Here is a 10,903-nt window from a genome sequence, read left to right as displayed (position 1 = left end):
GTGTTATTTTTTACAATTTCAAGTTCTATCGGGCTCAAAAAAACACCCTATATAAGAAAATCAAGATATTCAATTCAAGTGTTTGTTGTGGCTAAGTTAATTTCTGTTAATTCACTAAAACTAAGTTCCTAACAAAAAACGTAACCTATGGCTGTGTAGCACTCGTGTTGTGATTGTTCACCGTGCAATCTTACCACCGGATTGTTATTGGCCTCAGAGTCCTGAACAAGGAATCAAAGAACTATCATTTAAACTCTGGTACTGTTGGTTCGAAGAATTTCCGTAGTTGCTCTGGTTTCTTTTTTTCTTCATTGAAATAGATCTCACCATTTTCTCCGGACAATATTCTGAAACTGTTAAAGATGGCGCTGTGTGTCGTCCAGGAGATTCGTGAATAATGGGGCTCCGTACATAAGAGAAGGCCCATAACATAATTTTGTTTTCCAAATGGGAAGAGAGAACCAGTGATAATATGATGGAGTCTATTAGTTTTTCGTCGGATTTGCCTCACTTAGTCGTTTATATGTGCTGTGAGAGAAAGATAGCGGTCGAGTTTAATCCCAAGATAAGCTGAGGGATTAGGGGGTGGAAGTGTGCTGTTACCCCCTCGGAGAGATTCAGGTAGTTTGGATTTCTTTCTCTTCTGCAAAGCGAGCGGTATGCAGATCTTTATCGGATTTACTTGTACGTTTAGCCGGTGCAGTTTTATAATTTGTCTAATAAATAAGACAGTGCTAATCATGCTATTTCCAATGTGTAGGTAGCTAATTTATTATCTACATTTCAAGGTTTAGGAATAATTTTCATAATTTTTATTCTTTAAAAAATTGGATTGGTCTTTTACGAATAAAATCTACGGATAGAGCTGTGTTTGAAGCATGCTTGTCAAAAAAATTTTTGGTCATGTCTAAGTAAAAGTAGAGGAGAGAATTTGATAAAATTAGTACTGTACCATTTTCACAATCTCCAGCTTTTCTCCAAATCTGGGCCAAATTAGACGTTTTATTTTTCGAAATTGATTAACATTTTTTATGTATATTTTTATTATCTTGTTCGATACTGGTACCTTTATTAATAATAAAAATATTATCACAATAGTCTCAACCTACTTTAATGAAAGATATTATCTGTCCAACGTTTCGTCCGATCCAGCCATCATCAGGGAAAATCTTAAATTTTAAAAGGGATATATATTAAAGAAATATAGAAAAATCTATATTAAAATGTTCAGGATATTATGCCAAAGTCAATTAAAAAAATCTAATTGTCACTTTAACATTTATAATAATAAATTCTATCCTTTAAGATTTCTGTATTTCAGAATGTTCTTATATGGTACATTATCATACATATGTGTTGTGATAAGTTAACAATAGTAAAATACAAAAATTATTAATAAATGTTGTAGTGAAAAATGGGTTTATTTTAACTGTGTTAAATTGACTTGGACATAGCAGCCTGAAAATTTTAATAAATCAATCTGAGGCTGTGATACTACAATCAGAATGGTCCTGGATGATGGCCGAAACGTTAGGTATATATATTTTTTCTTTTTATTTGCACCTGTTAATCTATTTTACAACCAACAATAGAGCTATACTATTCAGGCATGGCATGGAGTTAGCATGAGGGAGACATCCTCCTGACGTTAAGTAAATTATTTTATTACACTAGGAGGTCCCACACCCAACTCTTCTTCAGCCTACGCCGAGTTACGTCAGGGATGTCATATGTTGCCATCTGTCATGAAATGTCCATGTGTTTTGAAACCATTTGTAAGTCATATGAATGTGGTCCGTTACAATCAGAATGCGGAGGTCAGTGTGAGTGGTCTCGTTTGAAACGTAGAGTGGTGAGTTCGTTGCCAGTCATAAAAATTATGATCGAAAAGTTTGTATTTTCTGAATCTGTGTCTTTTTAGCAGGTTCATAAATTTGGCAGGAGTAAGTCCATATATATATATATTATTTAGAAAGTCTTTATAATATGGAATATAATAGTCTCAGTCGGAAATTTACTGTTTTACGTTTTGTCTTGACGTGTGGATCCCATGTCAATTTTATGTTATTTTCTACATAGTTTGATTATATTAATTTTATATACATATAGAGATTTTATTTTATTTTTTTGTACATTTTTTTCGTTTATTTATTTTAATTTTATTACCTAATAATTAAAAAAAAACTTAATGAAGATATCACTGAAGTGGTCAAATTTTGGGCCAAGGGTTCCAATTTTTATATAAATTCGTATTTAAGAGTTTTTCTAGATGTGCTAAAAATGTATATCAACTTTGATTCACTCCTTAAAATCTTTTATCACACTTTAATTAGTTAGTCATTCTGAATCTTTTAAATACAGTACTAATATTGAATCACTATGCATATTATATGTATACATCATATTATTATATATAAATCATATTATCTTAGATAATCTAATTGCCAAAACTAATAAGAAAAAATAAATTTAACCAGTAAAACCAGACGCCAAATATTAACGATTATACAGCGAAGTTTTCTGTTATTGTAGTCACTTCTTATCATTTTATATATAAATTAATTTATATCATATTTTGAATAGTGTTCAATTGATGTGTATGGGTGCTCAAATATAGCAATAGCGAAGTATTGTTGAGTTTGCTAGTTAATAAATAAAATGATTATTGTTCCTTCCCCAAAAAAGATTTTCTCGTTCATGTTCATTTATTTTTAATCCTTTTGGTCTATATAACTTCACATTTTATTTCAATCATCCTGAAATATTATCATAATTTTCATTTTGCACGTATATTTACTTACTAAATTTTCATATGAATTTTATTTTTTGTCCTTTTCTCATTCTTAATTTTAATATTAATTTTTCTCATATAGCCTTTATCTTCTTATAATACTTTGACTATAAATTTTCTTTCAAAATTATTTATGTATTTATATTGTTATTTATTTTCTGATCATTCTTTGATTCCTTTGGTTTTTATCTTGTTTTTTTTTTCTTAGTCCTGGTGAAGGCTTGAAATTTAGGCCAAAACATTCGCACTAATAAATGAATTTCACTTATTTGTGTTCTTATCTGATTGTAACCCCAATTTGTTTTACTGTTCATTTTTTACACCCAGATCCACTTTTTAATCTTCAATTCGAGACAAACCTCCTAGGCGTCTGAAACGAATGGGTAAAATTTCCATAAATCACTCACCTACCATTTTACAGTTCACGTCGAATTGACAATATTTACATTATACATTTTTTGTTGATAAAGCTGTAAATTTCAAAATTGAACTATCCGGGATCTCTGAACAAATTACTTTATTATTATTCTATTTAAATAGATAGATTTAAAAAATATTTTGTATGAAATTTAATCTCATTTTTCTTAGGACAGCTTTTTCTCATTAAACTCCTACCAAAGTATTTTCATACCTTATTTACGTTTAATTAAATTTTACGGAAATTGAACTCTTGTTTTTAATTTGTTCTCAAACTTGCTTGAACTGTTCCCGTAGTTTCAAATGAAAAATAAATTACAAACAATATGTATTTTATCATTTAGTAATTTAGGTAGAGAAATAAATGTTCTAATCATAAAAGATTTAGTATTTTATAACCTTCAACCATGTTCTCCTCAGTTAGAATTAATTAATAAATAATTTTTGTTTATTTGCTGACCGTACCCTCCCACCCTACCATCTTCTACAGATATTAATCTACGGCCAACTATCATCAAATACCTTATAATTTAAAATTATAATTTCTTATTTACTTTTATTTTTTCATCATAATATGGAAATTTGAACTTGAAAAAATACTTTTAGAACGAAAAAAGTTTATTTAAAAGTATTAATAAACAAATATTTAGAATTATTATTTTTTTAAAAGTCCAACAAGGGTGATGCGAACGTTTTTTTTATCCCAAAAAGAGTGACAAGAAATGATTTCAGCTCAAAAAAGGTGGCAACAAATGTTTTAAGCCCAAAAAGTTGCCGTGGCGGAAAAGTATGTGTACCGCTCCTATTCACCATGCCCTAATTGTTATCTTTATGAACCGAAATAGATTCAATTTTCTCAGGGACTATCAATCCGTAAGTATTCATCTAATTTGTCAATGCTTTCATTCAATCTTTCATATTTCTATTGTATTTGTTTTTTCCATCCTTAACTAATCTTTGACTACAAAAATAATAATTTTTCTTGTCCCCCATTTTTAATTATAAGATTTAGAAAACCTCGAATCCATGTTTTAATTTATGTACTTTACGCCATAAGTCTTCCTACAACTAAATAATATTTTTTGATTAATTTTAGGCTTTATAAACCTACACAGTCAACATAAATAATCAAAATTGTGTTTTCATCAAAATGATTAATTAAAATTGTTTACGAACAATTTCACCACAAAAAAAAAAATCCGTGAAATGAAATACTTCCCCTTGTTCCGGTGAATTGAGTAAATTGCATTTTTCGATCTCATTTAATTTGAAAACTCCGGGGACAAATAAATTTGGCTGGCTCAAACAAAACAAGTTTAATTAATTATTAGATCCGGGGAAGTTGCTTGGCTAAAAGGTCTCATTGACCTTCAGCCCACCAAATATACTATTACTGTCATCAATCAAGGAAGTATTGTGTAGTGTGTTGTGAGCGGTGGAATATTGTTTGTAGAAGGTTGGGAAACTATTTGCTCCAACGATCTAAGAAAGTTGAAGGTTGTTGGGACTGTATCTGCATATAGAGGGCGCTGCCTGTCTGAGCAGGAAGTTGGGATGACAGCCTCCCTCTTGGGACCCAGACTACAACCTCCTACGAGGCACAAACAAATTTCTATGATTATTAATAAAACGATACATATTTACTAATGTAATGTTAAATAAACATAAAAAATTCATAAAATTATTAATTATCAAAGTTGGGCTATTTTTAATCCTATATAGGCCCAGTGTTCTTAAATATATAAGAATCTAAGATTAGAAGATTTTATTTATCAGCAGAAATAAACAAAGTTATATTTTGGGGCTCAGTGAGTTCACTAATAACTCCAAAGCCTTCCGGGTTCGAATCCAGCTGTGCCAGATAATTATTTATTCTGTTACAGTAACCGTGAGTCAATCCAGTGGGTTAAGAAACTGGGGTCCTCTCAGCCTCATAAAGTAAGGTCATGGCGATTACTTCCTTACAAAGAAATATGCCCTTCAATCTCCATGTGTTGTAGCGATACAATTTTTCATTTCAATTTTCATAGTTCGAATCATTATTTTATTCTATAAATAGGTATGATTAAAGTCTTACGAATCGCAGTGGATGCTTCTTGGTTTGTAAGAAATAGCCAATTGTATCAGGAATTATTAGAAATAATAAACAACAGATAAATACAAAATCTTATGGAATTTGATAGATAACTAAAGGAGAAAAAACAGAAAAATACAGACACCCGATTCGAACGGGAAAATCCGAAACCGCTCAATTTTTCATTCTGCACGGAAACAAAATTTACATTAATAAAATGAATAAGGCCCGGATGGGGTAAAAATAACTAAAATACTTTTATTTTTATTTTCTTTAATTAACTTTGTTCATTTTATAAAAATTTTCTTGATTAACTACATAACCACCCAGATCCACTTTTTAATCTTCAATTCGAGAAAAACCTCCTAGGCGTCTGAAACGAATGGGTTAAATTTCCATAAGTCTGTCACATGTCATTTTACAATTTACGTCAAAGTGACAATATTTACATTATAATTTTTTGTTGATAAAGCTGTAAATATCAAAATTGAATTATCTGGGATCTCTGAACACGTTAGTTTTTATTATTCTATTTAAATAAATAGATTTAAAAAAATATTTTGTATGGAATTTAATCTAATTTTTCTTAGGAGAGCTTTTTCTTATCAAACTCCTACCAAAGTATTTAGTTATGAACCTTATTTACGTGTAATTAAATATTACGGAAATTGAAGTCTTGTTTTTTTTGTTCTCAAATATGCTTGAACTGTTCATGTAGTTTCAAAAAGAAAAAGAAAATACAAACAATACTAATTTTATCATTTAGTAATTTAGGTAGAGAAAAAGACTAAGTATTTTATAAGCTTCAAATAATCAAGAATTCTAAAGAATTTCAATTTACTGATCATACAATTTGACAAATTCTATATTTATGTTTAGTGTTTATAGTTTCTTTATTTCCTTTGATGTTATTACAATTTATTGTAATATTATATGATAAGGCTCAGTTTTCAATTACATGAAACACCTTTCTACAGACAACTACTAATGAGTGAAACTCGAACAAGAGGAAGAAATATATAGGTTAGTTATATTTTGATTATACATTTAAAGTTTGATACTTTCAATATTTGATACATTATATTTACTTGATAGATAGATTTGAGACATACATTTTCTTTCTTTTGAGACATCATTGTATTCTTTTTACATCGAAAATTTAAATTAATTTTGATTTCCGTCTTTGTATAAAAGATATTCTCTAAGATGTTATCTGAAGATATTTTTATCACACAAGACTGAAAAGACAGGAAACTACACGCAGATTCCGACTATTACAGCACTTACTAGACAAACGGTCTAAACTTCCAACTCATTACAAAAGACTGATCTACATGACAATAATAAGGCCCATCTGGACATATGGAGTTGAGCTTTGGGCCTCCACTAAACCTTCGAATTCCTCTCGTATCCAATCTTTACAATCCAAAATCCTTCGTAAAATCCTCAATGCTCCTTATTTTGTTACTAATAAAACCATCCATAAAGACTTAAATGTTCCTTATGTAACCGATCTAGCCCGAACCCGATATTATTCCTTCCATTATAAACTCCCTAACCACCCAAACCCACTAGTTTCTAACCTTGCTTCCTCTTCCATTCCTGGCAATCCTCCGAGGCGCCTGAAAAGAAGATGGTCTCGTGACTTTATATTGTAAACTGTTTTTAGAGTTCTACTACTGGGTAGTTTCTTTACATCCTGTATCATATCATTATGTCATTATGATCAAATTTACTTGTATTTTTTATACAGTTGTAAATATCAATAAATAAAAAAAAAAAGAGATATTTTCATGTCTTTAAATCACATAGTAACTCATTAAACGATTTTGTTTGAATATAATAATGATTTATTTGCATTGATACAGTATGCTTTTCCTTTTTAGATTATGTTTATCACTCAAGCGAGTTTTTATTGAGGTTTAATATTTTTGTAATTGCTGGATATTTTTAGATTGGAATATTTTTTAGTGCTTGGAAAAGTAGTTTAGAAGAATCTTGTTTCTCCTTTTATTTGGTATTTTACGAGTACTTTAATGTATTTTGACCACTGGATTTAAAATTTTTATAATTATTCCACCGGCCCTCCACCCTATACCAATATCACATACTGGAAGAAAAAATTTACCCAAATAAAGCTAAACCAAGTTATATTGAGAAAAAAAAAATAAAAGAAACATGTAAAACTTGGTTAAATTGAGATTGGCTGCTCTGAGTTGCTAATTTACAGAGCTCACCGATCAGTCCTTTTAGGTTAATAGTCAACAGAGAGAGAGATTTAAACGTGAAAAGGAAATAAATAAAAATATTGAGAAATAAAAAGAGAAGGCTTTTCCATCATGGTTCTAAAAAATTCAACTCTAGGTTTAATATATAAGTGATTAACTAATATCGTCCATGTGGATCTGATGGCTTCTAACAGAACGGAGTTAGAAATACAGATGTAAGGTAGCGGTGAGTTTTTACTGTCACTCTCCTATGAATGGAATAAAGATAAGATAAGGTCATGTATTTATTGGCTTATATTGCAATGTAGCCATGGAGTCTGGCCCAATTGATGTTAGTAAACTAGTTTACCAATTTTTAAAGCTTACATTAAAACATTATATTTATAATCTTTATACTTTCTTGAGACTGGTTAATTTTGTTTAAATAAATAATTCAATTTTTATTCATTTTTGTCTCAACACATTTTATTTTTCTTATAAGTCCGACCAATCCGTAGTTAAGAACTCATAAGTTTCGGCCAATCCGGCTATTCTCAGGGACACATATCATAAAACAGCTTTTATTACATTTATGTATGATCTTAACAATTCAAATTACTTAACATTATTATTTATAATTTATCTTATCTTAATACAATTTCGGAACTAAAATTATTTAAACACTCAACTTCATGCAGGATATTCTGCCCAGGTCACAACAACAATTTCTATGAATCATTAAAAACATTAGGTAAACATATTCTTTTGTTTATAAGGATATCCTACATTATGTCTAATTACCTAATTAGTCAACTTTTACATTAAAAACAAAAATTAAGTTTCAAAGAAATTGTTGTGACCTGGGCAAAATAGCCTGCATGAAGATAAGTGTTTAAATAATTTTAGTTCCAAAATTGTATTAAGATAAGATAAATTATAAATAATAATGTTAAGTAATTTGAATTGTTAAGATCATACATGTAATAAAAGCTGTTTTATGATGATGTCCCTGAGAATGGCCGGATTGGCCGAAACGTCGGACTTATAAGAAAAATAAAATGTATTGAGACAAAAATGGATAAAAATGAATTATTTATTTAAACAAAATTAACCTGTTTCAAGAAAGTGTAAAGATTATAAATATAATGTTTTAATGTAAGCTTTAAAAATTATAATAAGCTATAAACTAATTTACTAACTTAAATTGGGCCAGACTCCATGGCTACATTGCAATATGAGTCAATAAATACATTATCTTATCTTAGCTTATCTTTATTACATTCATAGGAGAGTGACAGTAAAAACTCACGGCTACCTTACATCTATAATTCAAATTCCTTATAAGAAAAATAAAATGTGTTGAGACAAAAATGGATAAAAATTGAACTCTTTATTTAATTAAAACATTATATTTTGATTATAATTGTTAACAACTAAATATCTAATTAAATAAATCTATGCATTTATACGTAGGTATACAATATAATACCATCTTGATTAAATGTCTTATAAAATTAAACTTTATAGTACTGTATAAACAATAATGAAAAAAAATGTGTAGTTTCCAATAATAATTAATTTGATACAAAGTAAAAAGAAAAATTTCTTTAGGTGGCAATAGTGGTATTTTAAAAAATACCAAAATTTATCCTTATAAGTTTCTAATGTATAAATAAACACAAACATAGAAATTTATGATTATTTTGAAATTAAGTATTTGTACCTGTGTTTTTGTGGAGTCAAAAACACGCATAAGAAAATAAAACAAATCGTTTATTTATGTATTGAATTTATTCTAAGGGAAAGTCTTACGATCGCGAAGAATTTCGAATTCGAAATTTTGACGAAAATACATAACAGCATAAATGAATTAGGAATAAATATAATGGCTGGCGAGCGAAGGCTTAAGCCATTAAACGAAAACAAGCTAAGGCAGTGTGTCTTTTGGGCAATTTTCGAAAATCTGAATTTAAAAAAAATATTAAACTATTGTAGCTATTTTAGTGTTTAAGTAATATTTCGGGTTCTCTTAAATTTGACGTACTGCCTCCTAGTTGTTTTGTAATTTTAATATTAGTTTTATCCTAAGAAATTATATCATATTCTAACACCCTAATAATCAAAAGTGTAAATCTAACTGGTAATTCATTTGGTTTTTCATTTTTGTATGTTATTTTGGCAAAAACTGATAGCACATGAGCCGGGAAGAAAAAAAGGCAGTTATCTCACCCCAATTTTTTATTACTTCAATAAAAACTATGTATAATTAATAGTCAAAATTGATGAGTCTGCAAAGTATAGGTAGGGGGGAAAATGGTGGCTGTTTCAAAACCTTAAAAAAAAATTGATTTTTCATTTAGAGCTCTATATCTTAAAAACTACCTATAACACTAAAAAATCTAAGAGTACATTATTTAAAGAAGAGTAAATTTGCAGAAATTTTAGCCCTAAAAGAGCTATTTACGTCCAATAGTTTAGAGATATAGCTTTATAAAAAGCAAAATTTCTTAAAAATCTACTGAAAGATTAGTAGTTAGTTAATTTATGTTGAGAAATCTATATCTCAGGAACTATGTCTATTAGCAATCAAAATAAAGCTAGTTCAATGGACTATAAAGAAATTTATGACCTTTACCTTCGTAGGAATAGTAGTTTTCATGATATTTGCTAAAATAAATTGATTTATAGTTGTTTGGACAATAAATCTGATTTATGAGAAACTTTATTTCAGAAATCATTGGGCGGACAGATGTCTGCCAGCGCTCAAATTAAAGCTAGTTAAATTTACTACAAAATAGTTAATTATGTTTATCTTTGTAGGAATAGTAGTGTTTATGATATTTGACAAAATAAACTCACAAAATGTTAATTTCTAATTGTTCATATAAGATGTTGGATTTTTGAAAAAATATATCTCCAGATCTATATGATGCACACATGTCTACCAACACTCAAAATAAAGGAAATTTAACTATTAATTTGAAAATTGAGGTAGTAGTTTTTATGATATTCACATATGAATATAAATTTGGCCAATGAAAATTTGTCCGAACAACTATAAATCAATTTATTTTAGCGAATTTCATGTAAACTATTACTCCTACGAAGATAAACATCATAAATTACATTATAGATCATTAAACTAGCTTTAATTTGAGGGCTAATAGATATCTGTACGTCAAATGGTTTTTGAGATATAAGTTTTTCAAAATAAATTCATTAACTACTGGTCTTTGAGTACGTCCCATACATCATTTTTGTGAAATGTTATTTTTTAAAAAGCTATATATCGAAAACTATTTAACGTAAATAGTCTATTTATTAGGGCTCATATTTTAGCAAATTTACACTTCTTTAAATGACATTCTCTTGTGTTGTTCCTACTTTTTAAGATATAGAGCTCCGAATGAAAAA

At 28.7% G+C, this 10,903-nt stretch overlaps 1 protein-coding gene across 13 annotated transcripts in view; it reads right to left on the bottom strand.

Moving 5' to 3' along the window:
* Positions 1-10,903, bottom strand: part of SLO2 (slowpoke 2) — a 471,240-nt gene that overhangs the window by 105,929 nt on the left and 354,408 nt on the right. The window lies entirely within an intron of this gene.

Source organism: Halyomorpha halys, unplaced genomic scaffold (assembly GCF_000696795.3).
Source record: "Halyomorpha halys isolate HHAL.00 unplaced genomic scaffold, Hhal_1.1 Scaffold333.1, whole genome shotgun sequence".
NCBI lineage: Eukaryota > Metazoa > Arthropoda > Insecta > Hemiptera > Pentatomidae > Halyomorpha > Halyomorpha halys.
This window is presented reverse-complemented; position numbering and strand designations above follow the sequence as displayed.